This window comes from Lepus europaeus, chromosome 10 (genome assembly GCF_033115175.1).
Source record: "Lepus europaeus isolate LE1 chromosome 10, mLepTim1.pri, whole genome shotgun sequence".
In the NCBI taxonomy this organism is placed as follows: Eukaryota; Metazoa; Chordata; class Mammalia; order Lagomorpha; family Leporidae; genus Lepus; species Lepus europaeus.
In genome coordinates this window covers 34,836,912-34,858,158 of record NC_084836.1, presented here as the reverse complement: position 1 = coordinate 34,858,158, position 21,247 = coordinate 34,836,912, and positions in this window count along the sequence as shown.

Genomic DNA, 21,247 nt, shown 5'->3' with positions numbered 1-21,247 from the left:
AGAAGATCATTTTTCTTACATATTTCATATTTCAAGGACATGGCCAGAGGAAAACATAACATGAAATGGATACTTAGATATAGAATCTCATTCTTTAATTCAAGATAAATTTAAAAGAAGCACAAAAATATTTGTAAGATTATATTTGCCAGTAAAAAAATATTCAGAGAACCTGGCTTGTTAATTTTATTTTTTGCATTATATTGCCATCTAGTGGTTATAACTGGTATGGAAAAACACGGCCAAAAGCCTCAGTCAAAAAAATATTGAAAAGAGACATGAAAATAATATTATATTCCTTTTTGTTTATCTTAAAATTTATTAAAATATTGTTATAGTGACTATATTGTGACTCAGCAAATAAAGCCACCATTTGCAAAACTAGCATCACATATTAGAGTGCTAGTTTGAGTCCCAGCTACCCGATCCAACTTCCCTCTAATGCACCTTGGAAGGCAGTGGAAGATGGCCCAAGTGCTTGGGTCTCGGCAACTCATTAGATCACTACCACGCATGTGGGAGATCATGATGGAGTTCTGGCTCCTGGCTGTAGCCTGGCCTAGACCCGGCTATTATGGCCACTTGGTAGTGAGTAAGTGGGTGGACAATCAATCTCTCTCTCTCCTCCTTCTCCTCCTCCTCCTCCTCCTCCTCTTCCTTCTTCTTCTTCTTCCTCTCTCTCTCTCTCTCTCTCTCTCTCTCTCTCTCCCTTTCAAGTAAATAAATTCTTGAAAACATGTAGTTACATATTTGCATATTCTGGGTTAAAGCCATCATTTTGGGCCACATATATATATTTACTAATACTAATTTGCTATTTTGTGCTTAATTCTAAATGGTGTATCATAAAAAAAGCATCCTTGGACTCCTAGCTAAATAGACTAGAGGAGCTTGCCAACAGTGATATCATATTAGGGCTTTAAGGCTGTCATAATCTTTTTGAAAAACTAACTTGACTGAAAAATCAGTGAATTCTTCCATGTTAGCAGAGAATAAAATATCACTTTAGGACAAACACAAGCATTCTGACTAGAGAGTCTGCTCTTAGAAATAAAGTTTGATTATCATTTGGATTAATTAATTGTAAATGTAACTTTCAACATTCTTTTGATCTAGCCTTCTATTTCATTTTTTAAAAGATTTATTTATTTGGAAGGCAGAGTGACACAGTGAGATGGAGAGACAGAAAGAAATAACCCATCTGTTGTTCACATCCTCAAATAACTGCAACAGCCAGGCTGGTCCAGGAGACTGAAGCTCCATCCACATCTCCCAAATGTGTGGAACGGGCCTAAGCCCTTGGGCCATCTTCTGATGCTTTCCTGGGCTTATTAGCAGGAAGCCAGATTGGAAGCAGAGCAGCCGAAACTCAAATCAGCACTCTGGTATGGGATGCTAGTGGCATCTTAACTGGCTGCACCGTAACACTGGCCTCAAGCCTTATTTTGTTTTTAATAAAAAATTTGTAACCTGTATGTTATTGACTGAAATTTTTAACCTGAGTTGACTTTTTATTTGAAGTTTCAGAACACATCTTTGTGCTACAGGAATTTCCCTTGTGGTCCTCAAGAGGAGATAGAAGGAAACATCAGAAAATGGGGCTTAAAGTTCACCAGTGTATGATTTTCCATCTGTTCTGGTAGGGGAGGGTGTAGCACATTAACTCTGTCTCAAGAACCTCATTCCAGGCACTCACTGAACTCTGGTAGAATTCCTTAATGGAAGGCTATGTGAGTACTAACACCAGCATGGATTAGAAATCACCATCTTATTTAGATAAAATATGCCTTTGGGCTATATAGCATGCTTGGGAGGGGATAAGAAGCAGGGAGAAGGGACAGCATTGTTGCACAGTGGGTAAAGCTGCAGCCTGTGATGCCAACATCCCATATAGGTACCAGTTCATGTCCTGGCTGCTCCACTTACAATCTAGCTTCCTGCTAATGGCCTGAGAAAAGCAGTGAAGGATGGCCCAAGTGCTTGAGCCTCTGCCACTCACATGGAAGACCCAGATAAAGCTGCGCCGATCTGAAGCCAGGAGCCAGGAGCTTCTTCCTGGTCTCCCACGAGGGTACAGGGGCCCAAGGACTTGGTCCCTCTTCTACTGCCTTCCTAGGCCATAGCAGAGAGCTGGATCAGAAGAAGAGCTGCCGGGTCTCAAACCAGCGCCCATATGGGATGCCAGCACTTCAGACCAGGGCATTAACCCACTGCGTCACAGCGCCGTCCCCATCCAATGAAATTCTTATTATAAATTGGTAAATATTAACTTTAACTTTCACATGTGCCATGCAGCCGAAGTACAAAAAACTGATTGCAGATACTGACTTTTCCTAGTATTCTAGTCCTGTCAAAGCCAGGTTTAAAAAAATGCAACCTGTGGTATCCAACTCCATTATTTTACAATAATTTTTGTAGCCAACAACTATTTGGAAGCTAGTATCTATTTTTGTTGCTCTCTTATTTTAGGGAAAAGCGGGAGCAAATGCGAAATATTTCATTTATGGGCTTGCACAAAGACATAAAATGAATATTTGGTCATCTGTTTGTTTTGTTGCTTTTGTTTATAAAAAAATCAATGATGAGCTAAGAAAGTAGCATTCAAGGCTATGGATGGTGCCTGTAAGTACTGGCTGAATTGGTCACTATTGACAGCTTATAACACGCCAACAGCACTGCAGGATTTGGGTAATAGTGTATAGAAGGGATCCAGAGAGTAGGTCTAGAAATGGATCCTAGAGGTGCTGGACAAGAGCAGAGGGGTGGGATATAAAGCTGGATAAGAGAGTTTATCATTATGTGGGATTCTCTGATGACAGAGGTTTTCGTACTCTAGCAAGGATCCCCAAGAGTTCCTTCTAATTTGTTGTCAGGATGATTCTTGGAAGAATGGAAAATTTTATGGCTCACACAATCAAAGTACAAATGTGAAGACTGCAATGACTTACTGGGGAGAGAGGGAACATTCTAGAATGGATTCTACAACAGACTAGAAAATCTTCAAAATTGTATGTCCCTTGAGATCATGTGAAGGAGACACATCTATCAAGGAAGTAAGATGTGTAGTTTAGGGACATCACACTTTAGAAGAATCATTAAGTAGCTTAGTGCTAGTTTTCCTCTATAACCTGGGGCTAATGTTAAAAGATGCTATTATGTTTGGGCTCTTAAGTAACAATGGCAATGAGAGGATCCAGGAATAATAGAGGTCAGGTGGCAGCACTTAAACACCCAGAAACATGAATGAAATTTGTAAAATAATAGGAGATATAGGAATGGTGATCATAAGGACACATATGACCTCTATATTTGGAACACACATAGGACATATATTTTCATACAAACGAGCCACCAAAAAGATATTACTTAATACATCTTGTACAGTGAAGAGAGAAGAACAGATGGGCATAAGCCTGAAGGAGGAATCCACAAGGGAAAGCTGGGGTCCCATGACTACTTTCCAGACATGAACCAGTTCTCGGACCCTGTGTCTGTCACCTAAACAAGAACCCTGCTGCAAATGGCAAAGGTATAGTAGGAGTTATTTCATAAGTCCTTTCCCAAATGGATTTCTGGCCGTTTACTTAGACAAGTATATATAACCAAAATTGCCTATCTTTTGAGAACAATTTGACACAGGTTTTGATAGGATTTTTCACTGAGGATAGCCAAAGAATTATTGTAAGTTCACTTGTTAAATAGAGGTTTGTAGAGGCCAGGTACAATTTGGAGTCCTAGCTCAATACAATCTGAATGTGAGCATAGTGTTTCCATGGAACTATCTCATGATCATTTTCTCAATTGTCAAATGATAGTTGCAATAGACATACTTTACCACTGGTAGAATTCTCGAATTGATCTTTTGCTCTAGATCTCTAGATAGTAAAAAGAATTGCAGCCCCCCCCCCCAAAAAAAAAAAAGAAGCTCAGTGCAAGCTTTTCAATCTGCAACCCTAAGACAAGATAACAAATCAAAAATTATATTGCATTTTCAACACGAATGACAAAGATTAGTGCCACCCTCAGAGTCATAAAGGATACAAAAGTGATTTCGATCAAAATGCTATTCAATTAAACAAATATATTCCTGTAATTCAAAACTTGATACTTGGGTGGGTGTTTGGCATAGCAGTTAAGTTGTCATTCAAGATGGCTACATGCCTGGTTGCAGTGCCTAAGTTCAAGTCCCAGCTCTGCTCTTTTTTTTAAATTTTTGTTTGTTTTCTTGTTTTGTTTATATAAGGTGAATGAATGTCATGTATTTCACATATACAGTTTTGGAGCATAGTGATACTCCCCACACTCCCACCTCTGTCCTTTCTTATATTTTCTTTCACTTTTTACAATGACATACTTCCAGTTTATTTTATAATCATAAGATTAACCTACACTAAGTAAACATTTGAACAAATAGTAACTTAAAAAAACACTGTTCTTCCACAGTACAGACAAAGTGAATAAAAATAATCAAATTTCAAAATGTGAATTTCATTCATATACAATTTTTGTACATTTAAGTTACCACAGATTAGGGAAAACATATGAGATTTGTCTTTTGGGGGCTGACTTATTTCACTAAGTATAATGGTTTCCAGTTGCATCCATTTTATTGCAAAGGATAGGAATTCATTCTTTTTTAATGGCTGAGTAGTATTTCATAGTGAATATATACCACTTCTTCTTTATCAAGTTATTGGTTGATGGACATCTGTGTTGATTCCATATTTTGGCTATTAAGAATTGAGCTGTGACAATCATGAGGACACAGATAACTTTTTCATATGCTGATTTCATTTCCCTTGCGTAAATTCCCAGCAGTGGGATGACTGGGCCATATGGTAGGTCTGTATTCAGATTTCTGAGATATCTCCATATTGTCTTCTACAATGGCTGTATCAGTTTACATTCCCACCAGGAGTGGGTTAGGGTACATGTTCCCCACATCCTCACCAGTATTTGTTGTTTGTTGATTTCTGCATAAAAGGAATTCTAACAGGGGTTAGGAGAAACCTCATTGTGGTTTTGATTTGCATTTCCCTGATGGCTAGTAATCCTGAACATTTCTTTATGTGTCTGTTGGTCATTTCAATTTCCTCTTTTGAAAAATACCTGTTCAAGTCCTTAGCCTATTTCCTAACTGGATTATTTGCTTTGTTATTGTTGTGTTTCTTGAGCTCTTTGTAGATTCTGGATTTTTTTTCAAAGATTTATTTTATTTATTTGAAAGAGTTACAGAGAGAGGTAGAGACAGAGAGAGAGGTCTTCCATCCGATGGTTCACTCCCCAGATGGCTGCAACGGCCGGAGCTATGCTGATCCGAAGCCAGGAGCCTGAAGCTTCCTTCAGGTCTCCCAATGTGGGTGCAGGGGCCCAAGGACTTGGGCCATTTTCTACTGCTTTCCCAGGCCATAGCAGAGAGCTGGATTGGAAGAGGAAGAGCCGGGACTAGAATCAGCACCCATATGGGATGCCAGCACTTCAGGCCAGGGCTTTAACCTGCTGTGCCACAGCGCCGGCCCCAATTCTGGATATTAATTCTTTTTCAGTTGCATAGTTTGCAAATCATTTCTCCCATTCTGTCAATGCCCTCTTCACTATGTTGAGTATTTCCTTTGCCATGCTAAAGCTTCTTAGATTGATGTAATCTCATTTTTTCTATTTTTTTTCTTTGATTGCCTGTGCTTCTGAGGTCTCTTCCAATAAGTCTTTTCCTATGCCAATGTTTTACAGCATTTTCCCCAATGTTGTCTTCTAGTAATTTGATGGTATTAAGTCACAAATTTAGACCCTTGATCCATTTTGAGTTGATTTTTGTTTAAGGTGTAAGGTAGGGGTTTAGTTTCATACTTCTGCACACAGAGATCCAATTTTCCCAGCACCATTTGTTGAAGACACTATCCTTTCTGTAGGAACTGATTTTAGCTCTTTTGTCAAATATTAGTTGGTTGTAGATGTGTGGATTGATGGACTCCACTTTCCTGCTAGTGCATACCTGGGAGGAAGCAGACAATGGCTCAAGTAGTTGGTTCCCTGACTTTTATGGGGAGACCTGAATTGACTTCTTAGCTCCTTGTTTCTTCTGGTCACAGCCTTGGTCATTGTGGGCATTTGAATAGTGAACAGATTGAAGTGCTCTCTTTCTGTTCTTCTCAAATCAAATAATAAGTTTTCACAAGGGTGTGGCATTGGGCAAAGGATGTTAAACCACCAGGGTGGTATCCACATTCCTTTTTTGGGGTGCCAGTTTTGAGTACTGGCTCCAATCAGCTTGCTACTATTGCACATGCTAAAAGTCAGTAGTTGATAGCTCAAGTGTATGGGGGGACCCTGTCATCAACATGGAAGGCTGAGATGGAGTTTCTATCTCTGAGCTTCAGCCCTGCCCAGTCCTGGATGTTGCAAGCATTTGGGAGTGAATCAGCAGATGTGAGTGCTCTCTCTCGCTCTTGCTCTCTTGCTCTCTCTCCCTCTCTCTTTCTCTCTTTCTCCTGGTCTCTCCTTTTCAAACAAATCTTTTAAAAAAATAAAGAAAAAATTAAATGCAGAAAAGGGCTCAATTGTTGATTGGATGGAGATTGGGAGATTACAGTGGATTTTTAGAAACACAGGCAAGGAGTAGCTTCAGATGCAGTGCAGGATGTGGTTTCTTTGTTAGAACACATTAACACTGTCTATAGTGCATGATATATAAATTTTTATCAGGAAAATATGTTCCATCACAGTGGAGAACCAGTAGTTCCCATTGATTTGAGTGGAGAAGAGTTGATCAGAGGATGAAAGATGATTTTGAATATGAGGTAGATGAAAACCACTAAGGACATTGAGGGATGGACTTGACATTAAAATGGGAAATTAATTCATAACTTTAACTTTTGATTAGCTAATCTAGTTAAATCAGGGAATGGAATTATGTAGTAGAACAGATATGGCTACATATCACAGTTGGAAAGATACTATGAATTTTTTGAAGATGGGAAAATAAGACTTACTTGAGGCACCTGAATAGAAGAATGGAATTTGATCTGGAACAGAAAAACACATTGTGTTTAAAAAATACATTCCAAGTATTTGCCTATATGATTTTTCCATATCTAAACAAGAGACATCTAATTAATCAATAGATTATTCAATAAAACCTTAATAGCTGGGACATTATCATGTTGGTTTGAGGTACTTTAAAAAGTTGGTGGGGAGTAGGCATTTCACCTAGCACTTAAGACACTAGTTAAGATGTGTGTATCCTATAGTCGAGTATCTGGGTTCGGTATTTGGCTCTGACTCCTGTTTCAGCTTCCTGATAACCTAGACCTTGAGAAATACCAGTGATGACTCAAGTAATTGGCTTCCTGCCTCCTGTGGGATACCTGGATTAAATTTCTGGCTCCAGCCACAGCCATTACAGACATTTAGCAAGTGAATCACTGGATAGGCACTCTCCCTATCTCTCTCCCTCTCTAAAAACAAATAAACAAACAAACAGCCATAACCTACCAAAACCTCCCAACTCCAAAACACAAAAGATGGTGGGAAAGTGGAAATAAAGGACTTTATTTTAGTGCAGAAAAATTGAAATCTATTCATAGAGCTGTCCTCAAGAAGTGCATGTAATGGTGTCTAATGGTGTATAATGAGAAAACTATATGCAGATTTCAAAATTTTTTGCACCAAAATGAACTTTTTTCTAATTTACCTTTACTGCCGACTTTCTGAAGTACCCTAATACTTTATATTTTAGTCTTACTAAGGGATAGGTCAATAATGGAGAGAAAGGAGGAAGTGAGCTCTTCAAATCAGTGGTAAATCACGATGGTTGTTAGGTTGGTTATAAGATAAAAACTGTAGTTGTATATGTAGAAATTGTGAAGTGATATTACCTTTTTTTTGTTTTTACTATTATAGTTCACTACTAATTTCTAATCATTATAATTCAATAATTTAAAGTTTTTATATATAGTGCTTCATGTAAAATATCATTTAATAAAAATACTCAGAATTGTAATATTACAGTGGAGGACTAGTTATTTAAAACGATGGTAACTAGAACAAATTTATTATGTTTTCTTTCCTAGGATGACACATGAGCATTTAATAAGCTCTTTTCTTGATATTAACATAATTTAATATGGGTATATAATTTACAAGTCATTTCCTTATGTGATGAAATTGTCTTTTGTTGAAAATTGCAAAGGGAGTTTGTAGAGAGAATATAATGGAAATGGTGGTCATCATTCAAATAAAAAATTATCTTGACTTCAGTTATCTATATTTCTGGAATAAATGCATAGTAAAGGAGCTCAGTTTTCTAATTCTGTGTGAAACAGAATGACAAGTTCTCAGATCTAGGGACTGAAATTCTGCAGTGCCGTTCCTCTCAGGCCTGCTGCAACTTTTTTGTTACCCAGAATTATTGCCTCTCCTTTATTCCCTTTGCAGGCTCAATTTGGTCAATGATTCCTGAAAGTTATGGTTTTTAATTTATATTTAGTTGTTCATTGACTTATATTTTTAGTTCCTGTGTTAACTTTGTTGTGAGCAGAGTAAACATTTTCCAGTTCTTTTATATTTATTTACTTTTTTTAAAAAGATTTATTTATTTACTTGAAAATCAGAGTTATACACAGAGAGAAGGAGAGGCAGAGAGAGACAGAGAGGTCTTCCATCTGCTGGTTCACTCCCTAGTTGGCCGCAATGGCCAGAGCTGTGCCGATCTGAAGCCAGGGGCCAGGAGCTTCTTCTGGGTCTCCCATGCGGATACAGGGGCTGAAAAACTTGGACCATCTTCCACTGCTTTCTCAGGTCATCGTAGAGAGCTGGATCAGAAGTGGAACAGCGGGGTCTCGAGAGGGCACCCATATGTGATGCTGAAACTGCAGGTGGCGGCTTTACCTGCTATGCCACCATGCCAGCCCCTCTTTTCTATTTAAGACATGGCATATTATAAGCCTACTGTCACCCAAAGTAAATGGTCCGACATTTGAAAAGAATGTTTTTGTTGGTGGGCAGTTTCATTAATATAATCATGGATTTAAAGTGACAAGGTAGAAATTTCTAGGCACTGATGTGTTATAATTATGAAAGATAACATTTGGAATTGTATTTTCAGTTCTTGTGCTATGAACCAAGATACACATGAACAAATTAGAAACTAAGTAGCAAAGCTGGCAGGTGAGACTCTGTGAACCCGTGTGCTTTCTCTTCTCTACAGATTGTCTTTCTAAAGTATTAGTCATTTGCATAGTTTCTTTATTGTCTTTTATATTTGTGAACTATTAAATTATATTGCTTTTTGAGCTCATTGAGTTAATAACAAATACGATGCCACTGTATTATTTATGAAGATAGATTTTAATTTCTGACAAATTTAAACATATGAATTAAAGATTATAAATGCCAAAATGTTTGCCTTACCAATTTGTGATTTTATCTACACAAACCTTGCAACAAAAAATGCATAATCTATATTTAAATATATGTACATAATTGCCAAAGAGATCCAATTTTTAAAGGAAAAGTTTTGAACAAAACTGCTTTTGTCAGTTTTAATTTATTAAAAGCTGAGAGTACTTTTGATCAAAATTTATATCATATATCTCTTAAAGAGGAGAAAATTTTCGAGATGAGCACCATCATTCTAAAGTTCTTTTAAATTAATATTTAAAAAATAAGATATTGGGGCCGGCGCTGCGGCTCAATAGGCTAATCCTCCGTCTTGCGGCGCCGGCATACCAGGTTCTAGTCCCGGTCGGGATGCCGGATTCTGTCCCTGTTGCTCTTCTTCCAGGCCAGCTCTCTGCTGTGGCCTGGGAGTGCAGTGGAGGATGGCCCAAGTGCTTGGGCCCTGCACCCCATGGGAGACTAGGAGAAGCACCTGGCTCCTGCCTTTGGATCAGCGCGATGTACCGGCCACAGTGCATCGGCCGCAGCGGCCATTGGAGGGTGAACCAACAGCAAAGGAAGACCTTTCTCTCTGTTTCTCTCTCTCAGTGTCCACTCTGCCTGTCAAAAAAAAAAATTAAAAAAAAAATAAGATATTGGGGCCAATGTTGTCATGCAGTGGGTGCATCTGCAATGCTGACTTCCCATATGAGTGCCTGTTGGAGTCATGGCTGCTCCTCTTCCAATCCAGCTCCCTGGCAATGTGCCTGAGAAAGCAGTGGTTGATGGCCCAGGTACCTGGGTCCCTGCACCCCACATGGGAGACCCCAGTGGAGTTCTAGGCTCCTGATTTAGGCTTGGCACAGCCTTTACCATTCTGACTATTTGTGGAGTGAACCAGCATATGAAAGATCTCTCTCTGTCTCTTCTTCTGTCTATACAACTCTCCTTTTCAAATAAATAACAATCAATCTTAAAAATATAAAATAATATGTAATAAAATAATATAATGATAGCAATTTGTAATAATCTTTTCTAACATGATGAGAGTCTGTAAGCCAAATAAAATTCTTTTTCACCATAAGTTTACAGTTAGATGCCTGGGTTTGAAATTTAGATATTTCAAATGTAGAAAATAGAAGTTAATGTCAAATTGATACATTTAATTTCATTTTTATTATCATATAGTAAATTTCTTAATCCTCAGAGATTTCAATTTATTGAATTCCACTTAAAAAGCAAACTATAAAGGGCCTGATAATGTGTTATAGTTAATTATGCTGTCATTTATGATGCTAGTATCCATATAAAAATGTTGGCTTGAGTCCCAGCTGCTCCACTTTTGATTCAGTTTCCTGCTAACACAGCTGGAAAAGAAGTAGATGATATCCCAGGTACTTGGGTTCCTGTCCCTCATGTGGGAGATCCAGATGGAGTTCCTGGCTCCTGGCTTTGGCCTGGTCCAATTCTGGCTGTCCCACGCATCTGAGAGTGAACCAGCAGATGGAAGATCTCTCTTTTTCCATTTCTCCCACTCTCTCTGTAACTGCCTTTCAAATAAATTTTTTAAAAATTTTTGGAAAAACAATAAAAGAGCAAAAATTCAGCTTAAATGGAAAAAAAACAGAGAACCTGTATGAAACACTAGATCAAATTATAAAACAGTCAACATACAGAAATTAAACATATAACTATTTGATAAAATTCAAATAATTCTGGGAATCTGAAAAAAAAAAGCAAGAGAAAATATCTGGAACAAAGCACAGGACACAACAAAATGTAGATAGTTGTGACCAGCTGCAAAATTGTATAGTGAAGAGATCTGATGGGATTTGGGACAAAACTATTTGAAGATACAGTGAATCTGTGAAGTATACTTTAAAGTGATAACTTTAAATAGAACTCCAAGCTTCCTTGACACTCTTTCTTTAAGGTGGTGGAGTTTCTGTCTCATCCTGCTGAGTTTGGATGAGCTTATGTTTTTGAACAAAAAGCAGGCCGTGAGGAAAATTCTGTGATGTCTGGAAGAAGCCATGAAAGACCATGCAGTTGTTGCCTAATTCTTTTGGGATGCTTGCTCCTGGGGAAGCCTCTTCCCTGTAAGAATTCCAATTTACCCTACACTGCGCCAGAGAGGCCACATGTAGACCCTCAGGTGATGACACCAGCTGGTTTGCAGCTGACTGCCAGCATCAATGTGGGCTCTCTGAGTGAGGCACTTTGGGCACTCAACCTAGCTGAGCCTATACAGTACCACAGTCATAGGAATCAGTTTATTGCAAACACATGAGAGACGAATAATCTAAGAACGAATAATCAACAATGGGCTTCTTGAATTTCTGAAATCTCAAAATCCTGAGCAAAATAAAACTGTTATTTGAAGCTACCAAGTTTGGAGTAATTTTGAAATGTAGCAATAGAAACTAAATTACCCATAGACACAAGAAATCCAACAAAACTCAAACAAGATGCTCAGAAAACAAACCACATCTAGGCATATATCAGATTCCTGAAAGCAAAATAAAAATGGAAAAAATTATGAAAACAGCCGAAGGAAAAAGACACACATACAATGGAAAAGAAAAGTTAATATTGACGCCTTAAGAAATACAGACAGGAGACAATAGAACAATATCTTTAATAGGGTAAAAGAGAAAAATGCCTGAATACACAGGGAAAAAAGTACATGGAAAATGAAGGCAAAATAAAGATATTTTTATGGAAGAAAATTTAAAGGAAATTGTTGCCAGAAGATGTACAATACAGTAATGTTACAGGAAGTACCTTGGGCTGAAAGAAGGTAATGAATGGGAATTCCTACACAAAGGTAAGACAAGTGATTAGATATGTAAGCATGGGTGAAATATACATTATTTTTCTTATTTACAAGTGTATTTAAAAGATAATATTTTTAAAATCAAATACTGTATTAATATCCTAGGGCTTTCCAAACAGTTTAAGTGGCTCAAAACAGCAATTCATTCTTTCTTACTCTGGGAGGCCAGAGGACCCAAATCAAGGTGTTGGTAGGCTGTTTTTACTGGATCTTGAGTATAATCCATTTCATGCCTCTTTCCTAGTCTCCGTTGGCAGCTGACAATCCTTGTGGTCCTTCAGTCTCTACCTTTGTCTTAACATGGACTTTTATCTGTGTCTGTTTCAAATCTTCTTCTCTTTGATCTTACAAGAAAACCAATAAGTTGATTTATTTTCCTCACTCCCCTAAACTCAATCTGATCTATTCCTAAGCTGTTACTTTAACTGCAAAGATCATATCTCCAAATAAAAATCACATTTCCAGGTACATGGGTGAGAAATTGGACAAATATTTTGGAAGGATACTTTGAATGCATTTTAGACACTTAGATGTGGTAAGAATTTACTTCAGAATTAATTAAATATATAGAAGTAAAGTTTACAACAGCAAAAGCTAAAAGAAGGGGAAAGGGAAATTTACAACTTATATTAAATATTAACTGTTATATTATTATTTGATGGTAAAACATAATACAAAAAATGTGCATATTCTAAACTACAGGTAAGAGGACACAAATTAAATAAATGTATAAAGCTAATCATCCAGTTGAGTAAAACAACATAATTTTAAGAATACTCAGTCCATAAAAGTTAGAAACTGATAGAAGAGCAAAGAACAGCTGTAGCAAATAAAACATAAATATCAGGATAAGTGACTTAAATCTAACAAAATCAAACATTACATTTGTTTGTTGAATATGACAATTATAAAAGAGAAGTCATAATGCTGGTCAAGAAAAGTAACATCTGAACAGCCAGAATTCCCATGAATATTCTCTTTCTATAGCCAGCTGTTTGTTGTCTGTGTCTCAGAAAAAAAAATCCAAACTACTTTATTAAAATCTTTTTTCTGGATGAGAAGGCAATTCAGTGGACTACCTATAGCCTAAATATATAACTCAGAGGGTACTTTGAAGTTGTGGGTAATTTCATAAGACATTCGATGTCTCTACTAACTACTTAGTACTGTATTATTGCTTACTTCTTTCACTGGCTTCAGTTTCTTTTCCCTAAATAGGCTCATATGTCACCAACACAAATTCATTAAGTTTATTAATATATTAAGAACTGTAGCCGTCATATGAGTTTTATGTGTGCTTATTAACTGCAGGGTACTTTGTGATAGTGAGTGTAGTTATACATAATTCTGTGAAATGTATTGCAGTAGCAAGTGGAAACCTGAAGTGATACTTAAATTATTTAGATGAATATAAAGCATGCTTTTTGATAGGCAAATATAAAAAAATAACAAAACAGTTACTTCCTTTTGTGATAAAATGTGGCATGAGTAGTAGCATTCTGGTAGCAGAGAGAATTTAGATAAAAATATGAAGAATATAAAATTTATTATGGAAAAAGTATTGAGAAAGAGGAGTATATGAAATCATTACATTGGATTATATGTTTATCCAAGGCAGCCTTTTCCAATATGATAATTAAATATTTAAAATACATTAAGAGTCTTCAAAATTTTTGATGAAAAATGCATATTATGAGAAAATTATGTATGGATTTCAAAATGATTTTGCAACAAAATAAAATTATATTTTTATTCCATTTATTTGTAAATTTCTTAACCTACTTGTGTATTGTTATTTTAAGATAAATTCAAAGCTTCTTAAATATTTTAAGCCATTTTTCTTAAATAATATATATTAATTATTAAGGTGAGAATTTATCTCAAAAATTAATTTGGTTATGAAATATTATTTTGAATGCAGACTAAAATAGTAATTTTTCAATTTATTCAAAAAAGGTGACATGATTTTAAAATCTAATTATTTTACTTTTTGATAACAGAAGTATACCAAATTGAATTAATTTTTAAACATTTTAAGATCTATTTATATTTATTTTACTTGAGAGACAGAGAACCAGAGAGAGTGAAACAGGAAGATGTCCATCGTCTGGTTCATTCCTTGAATGCTTGCAACTGCCTAGGCTGGACCAGATTAAAGCCAGGAACATTAGCAGGAAGCTGGAATCAGAAGTGTAGCCCAGACTTGAACCCAAGGGTTCCAGTAACACATGTAGGTGTCCCTAGTGGGTTGAAAATGAATATTATTCAATGTGGAGACCTGCACATTTTTCACCATGTAGAACAGAAAGTACACTTTGATTTATTATTGTCAGAAAAGTGTAAACCTAGTGTTTTTTCTTTTGCTTCTTGTCAGACGTGAATGGTCCACTCCTGTTCTTATGTTTCTCCAATGTTAGTTTATTGAGCAATTTAATTAGCAAACAAACTGAGACTGGAGACTGAGCCAGAAGCTTTCTTTCTCTGTGGTCAATGAATTGACAAATTTGCTGAGTATTTCTAATGTTCTAAGGAAAAGGTGACAAATTAAAAAAAATCTGTAGGATTTGATGTGCTCTTTAAAATAAACAGTCTTTGAAACAAGTTGAACTATAATATTGTGTTTGGGGTTACAGATGGCTTCATTTCTTGACTACCACATATTTTAAGGTCTTACCTGTTTGTATAACTTGCTATTTTTTTTTATTACATGATAGATATCACGTGGAGAGTATCAGGAGACACTGAGACAAGTGCTAGACACATTTATAAGTAACCACATTCTTTGCCAGCCCATCTATATATGGGTTGAGCTAAACTGGCTGATAATAAAATTTGGACATGATTTAGGATTTTTGTTTGTTTGTTTTTTATCTTCAGTATATCACTGACTTCAAGTTTCTCTATCAACGAGCTGCATTATTTTGTACTTAGTGTGAAGCTAGTGGTGCGGAAGGGTTTTCTCAGAGGTTCTATTCCACTTTCACTTATCAGTAGTGTTCTGAGCCCTACACCGACATTTGCACTGTGTAGGTCTCCTGCGTTTCTATGTGTCTTGTAAGCATACACTGGCAGATCTTCCAAGTTTTCATGGAAATGTAAATAACAAACAGTCTGGGAAACTGAATAATTCCTCTTTCTGGAACAGAGTATAACTTTGTTTACTGATTAAAGAAATAAAGACACATTTTTCATACTTGGCCATCTATTTTCATTTTAATGAAAATTGATTTCTTTATTTAATTTTAATTTTTAAGTTATTTTTTATGAGAAAGAAGGTTGACAGAAAGACAGAAAGTTGGGAGGGGAGTAGGAGAGAAAAATAGAGAGAGAGATATTTTATTTGATGTCTTTACTTCACACGTACTCATAGCATCTAGGGCTGAGCCAGGCCGAAGTTGAGAGCCTGGAACTCCATCTAGGTCTTCTGTAAGGGTGGCAGAGACTCAGATACTTGAGATGTCTCTTGCTGCCTCCCATTGTGTGCATTTATTGGGAGGAAGTTGGATTACCCACGGAGCCACAATGCCTGCCCATTGTTTTTGATTGATTAAAGTTTTTTTTAAATTCAGCAATTCTGATCTGTGAGACAAACTCACCATAGGTGCAGCATTGACAAGGTTTCTCCATGGTGGGAGATGGATGCAAGGGGCAAAAATATGAATATGAAAAAATACTACCTTGCTGTGTAATCAAGTTCTTTGGCTCTGATCCAGGAGTCTCACATCTTCTGGTAGAATTGGAGAAATGGTAAGCCTGCTAACTTGTGGCTTGCAGCTGGAGTGACAGCTTAGTCCTTCTGCAATTCTTTACACTCTTAATGATCATGTTCTTCGCCCAGCATTAAGCTGTGGATGCTTATTAACAGTTCTAAGCCTAGCGCTGTAGCATAGGGTCTTCTTTTGTCACATTCTGGTTTTAGCATTCTCACTCCTCTCCATGGAAACTAAACTCTACCTTCCAGCTGTCCCTAGGCAGGACAATTTTCTGTACCTTCCTCACTGCTTGTTATTGGTGTGTGATCCATAACCCATGAGAATTTCTTGACCTTTCAACCACTGACAAATATGTCTATTTCCAATCCCTTAATATCATTGGCTCATTTTGAAAATCTGAGAGCCAGATGGTTTGTTGCATTTCCCTATTAGAAAGGCAGATCGGTTTTTCCACTGTTGAAACAGTGGCTCTTTGCCAATGCTCTGGTAGTGAGTTCATTTGCTCCCTTACTCCAGCATTATTTTTGCATTAGAAAAGATATACAGATAGGTGGACAGGTTTTTTTCCTCCTGGGTCCCCCAGCAGCAGGCAATCACCACTTGCATACCTCCAACAATAAAAAGGACTGGTCTTTCTTCTTCCACCTTACCCTCAATCTTTGTAGTGAGTACCAAGTTGATGACCATGGAAAAGAGCTTGCAATCTAATCCAGATTCCCTTTATGCCTGAAGATTCCAGCAACCTGGATTTTAATAGCTTGCTAGCTTTTTACATGATTTGTTCTTTCATGTGTATGTGTGCCAGGTATCTCTTGTCCCCATGTTCCAGGAAAGGTTCACACATCCTTGTCTCCTTTTCAGACTCCATTTTCTTGGTTGCCTTGTATCCTCTTGTTTCTGAATTGACTCACAAAATATTATGATTTTTGTACATTATCTGGATTCATCTCATTTTCAATTGATTGCAAGATTATTTTATAGCTTCCTCTAGTCTAAATGAAAGCACTTCTAACAGTTATAAAGTGGATATCTGCATATAAATAGTTTCATTTTAGTGATTATGAACAGTGGCAGGAAGAATTTCCATTTATACCTTACTTCCCCAAGGTATATACAGATGAATTTTTGTATAAAGAAAGCTATTTCAAAACATTTTGATGGAAACCTTAATTTAAAAATATTTTAAGTATCTAGTAAAGTAAATACCCCCTTCAATATAAGTGCTTATCAATCTAAAAAAGATAATGGAAGCATAAGAGCAGAATATAACATGCTTTTTGTTGTACATTAAATCAACTGCTTAAATAATGTTGTAAATCATATAATGTTATACTTACGTGTGTACTAGAGCATATATTAGCATTCTATTTTTAGCAAAAATGGAGGCAACATTTACTGACTATTCACTCATTTTTCCATAATGTTTACCATGTGACATGGAAGAAATATCAATGAGCTAGTGCTTCTGCCATGAAGGAGTATAATGAGGAAATAATCAATGAAAACTTGTTTGAAAAATTATAATAGGAATAAGTATAAGGTACAGTTGGGAACAAAGACAAGAGCAAGGGAATTCAAGTGGTTTTTTTTTTTTTTTTTTTTTTTTTTTTTTTTTTTTTTTTTTTGCTTTTTAAAGTATTTATTTATTTAAAAGACTGAGTAGGGAGGTAGGGAGGCTGGCATTATGGCCTAATGGGTTATGCAGCAACCTGAGACTCTGGAATCCCATATGCAAGCAGGTTCTAGCTCCTGCTGCTTTACTTATGATACTAGCTCCCTACTAGTGCACCTGGGAAAGCAGCGGAAGATGACTCAAGTCCTTCTACCCTTGCACCCACATGAACGAAGCTCCTAAATCCTGGCTCTGGTCTGACCCAGCCCTCGCTGTTGTGGCCATTTGGGGAGTGAACCTGCAATGGAGGATCTCTCTCTCTTTCACTCTCTCTCTCTCTCTGTAACTCTACCTTTCAAATAAATAAAATAACTCTAAAAAACAAACAAACAAACAAACAAACAAAAAACAAAAAACAACCCAGGCTGAGTGATAGAGAGAGGGAAAGACAGACAGACAGATCTTCCATCCACTAGTTCACTCCCAAAATGGTTGCAACAGCCAGGACAGCCAGGATTGGGGCAGGCCAAAGCCAAAAGCCAGGAATTCAATCCAGGTTTTTCACAGGGGTAGTAGGAATCCAACTACATGAACCATCACCTGCTGCTTCCGAATTCATTAACAGGAGTCAGGAGCAGAGAGAGTACTCAATCCCACATACTCCATCCTGGGATGTGGGCATCTAAAAGGGTGCCTTAATTGCAAGGCCAAATATCTGCCTTCCCAAATCCAAAGTTTAAGGAGAAAATTGCACACTAATGAATTGGTTATTCAAAACCACATAATATGATTATTTCAATTTTTAGAAATGAGTAAAATTGAGTCCTTTAATCTTAAAAGCAATAAAAAATACTCAGGGGGCCAGCATAAAGCCACTGCCTATGACACCCTGACATCCCATATAGGCACCAGTTCCTGACCTAGCTGCTCTACTTCTGATCCATTTCCCTGCTAATGGCCTAGGAAAAGGAACTGAAGATGGTACAAGTGCTTGGGTCCCTGCCTCCCACATGGGATACTGGATGGAGTTCCTGACTCCTGGCTTCTGCCTGGCCAGGTCTGGTTGTTGTGGCCACCTGGGGAGTGAACCAGCAGGTGGAAGATCTCTCTTTCTCCCCTCTCCCTCCTCATTCTCTCTGTATCTGTAACTCTTTCAAAACAAATAAAAATAATAATAGAAAAAATTCACACAAGTTCATTATTTTTAAAATTTGTGTGAAATAAGGCTATATAAGGAGACCTAAAATTCTACCACATTATATATAGTATGTAATTAGATTAACTACAATATGCATTGATATTTTTCCTCTATGAATAAGCAAGCTTAGTCATTTTCAAAAATAATACTTAAATAATGGAAATATTATATGTATGTTGTAGACACTATAAACATAACACTCCTTATAGTAGTGGATAGCAATGGATAGTTACTAATTTAGAGTCAATAAATGGAGAAGAATTGTAAAGACATAGGATTCACAATAAACATGAATGTGTTATTCACCTTATCTTTTTATGTTTAACATAAGTCTTCTTATGTTTTCTCTACTTCCATTGTCTAAAGTAGATTATCCTTACCAGGATCATCTGAAGCAGTACCATTCTGGCAACTCACTTTGAGTCTCCTCCTCCCCATTTTCTTGAACAGTCTTAACCATTGGAATAAATTTAACAATGAGCATTCATGGAGAATTTTAAAGGCAAAAGTATATAATGTACTTTAACAAATATGTAGGGGGAAGGGCTGGCGCTGTGGCGCAGTGGGTTAAAGCCCTGGCCTGAAGTGCCGGTTCTAGTCCCGGCTGCTCCTCTTCTGATCCAGCTCTCTGCTATGGCCTGGAAAATCACTGGAAGATGGCCCAAGTTCTTGGGTCCCTGTATCCATGTGGGAGACCCAGAAGAAGCTCCTGGCTCCTGGCTTCAGATTCATGCAGCTCCAGACATTGCAGCCATCTGGGGAGTGAATCAGCGGATGGAAGACCCCTCTCTCTGTCTCTACCTTTCTCTGTAAATCTGTTTTTCAAATAAGGAAAATAAATATTTATAAAAAATATGTAGGTGGAACAAGGAATACAGTTCAAACCCTATTGTATACGGTATTGGTCAGGGAAGGGTGATTGTGATTGTGGGATAAGGAGCTCCACTAACTCTAGAGGTCTTTCTTCTCAATTTGCTGCAAAGTGAGTAAAAAAAGATGAAATTGTATTTAATAGATATTAAGGAAAGTATATATTTAATGTCATTGTTTGAAAAACAGATTATATATTGTTTTCAGGAAAACTGAATTTCTTTATTTTAAAAAAGTGTGTAATATACAGTGTTTTTTCTATAATTACAATACACATACACATTTCTGCTATTTTTAAGATTATCACATCCAATATTTAAATTAAAATCATAAATAGTAGATTCCTGATGTCATTAGGGAACTGGAAAATAATTACTTTTATGTAAGCAGAGCAGCTTTTGTGTTTTTTTCTATAAGCTAACAATCTAAAAGACTTAATGGGAAATGATGATTATAAATATCAGGATCCAATTTACAAGTATAGCACACAGACATTGAAATTTTATTTGTCAGGAAAAGAAAGCTAGAGAAATGAGGAAATCACTGAATTATCGCCCCTCCCCCCTTTTTTGTGGCCTAATTTATTATTTGCCTTACAATGCCATCTGGTGGTTAAAGCAGATGCTAAAAAATAAAAGTTTTCTTACACGACTGTCAGAGAGGCTGTAATCCATCAGGAATATAGATTTGCTGCAAAAGATAAGATTACAGCAGATGATTTATTAAGCCCCAAGTTTTTATTTTTCTTTTTAAGAATGGAAGGAAGAAACAAAATCCTTACACACAAACACAACACAACCACAATCAAGGACCTTAATGAGTCTATCAAGTATTGCATATTTACTGACTTACTATTGGTGCTCAGTGGTTATTGTTTATTAATAAGCTGATTTCCATTACTTGGAAACATGGCATGCTTAGTTCGATTAGGAGAAGTTTTTAATCAAGGGTTCTCCTGAGAAACAAAGCCAACAGAACCAACACACCTGAGATACAGTAATTCATCTTCGACTCGTGGTTTTACTTTCTGCAGTTTCAAAATATTAAGTGGAAGATTTCAGAAATAATAAATTCACAATAGTGGCCACTTGAGAGGTGAACCAGCACATGGATGATCTCTCTCTTTCTTTCACTCTGACTTTGAAATAGATAAATCATTTTGAGAGAGCGGCAAGATGGCGGAATAGGAAGGAAGCACATTGATAGTTCGTCAAGACACACGTTAATATAAGTGGAGATACTGCAGGGTCAAGGAAGAGTAGGGGAAGAAACAGCAGAGGAAACTCTTCCGGAACTAGTGATTCACAGTGGACCTGCGTGGAGAGCGTGGGAGCCCAAGTTCGGGACACCAGCGGCAGACTCAACGCACCAGCGCTGGAACGCGAGGTGAGCCGAACCTCCATAGCCCGAGACACCAGCGGGCAAGCGGAAAGAGGAGGCTAGAGGGAACGAGGCTTGAAACTCCGTGGGGAAAAGTTCACCAGGCTAACTAGAAGAGAGAGAGGAAAAAAAAAAGTGACCGATACGGACACGAGTCTCTCTCTCTCCGCTCACCTCTCAAAGGCGAGCAAGACAAAGAGCAGGCGCCATTTTGGACATACGTCATAAGCAGGGCGACCTCAGGACTGCACCGTCCCTGAGCC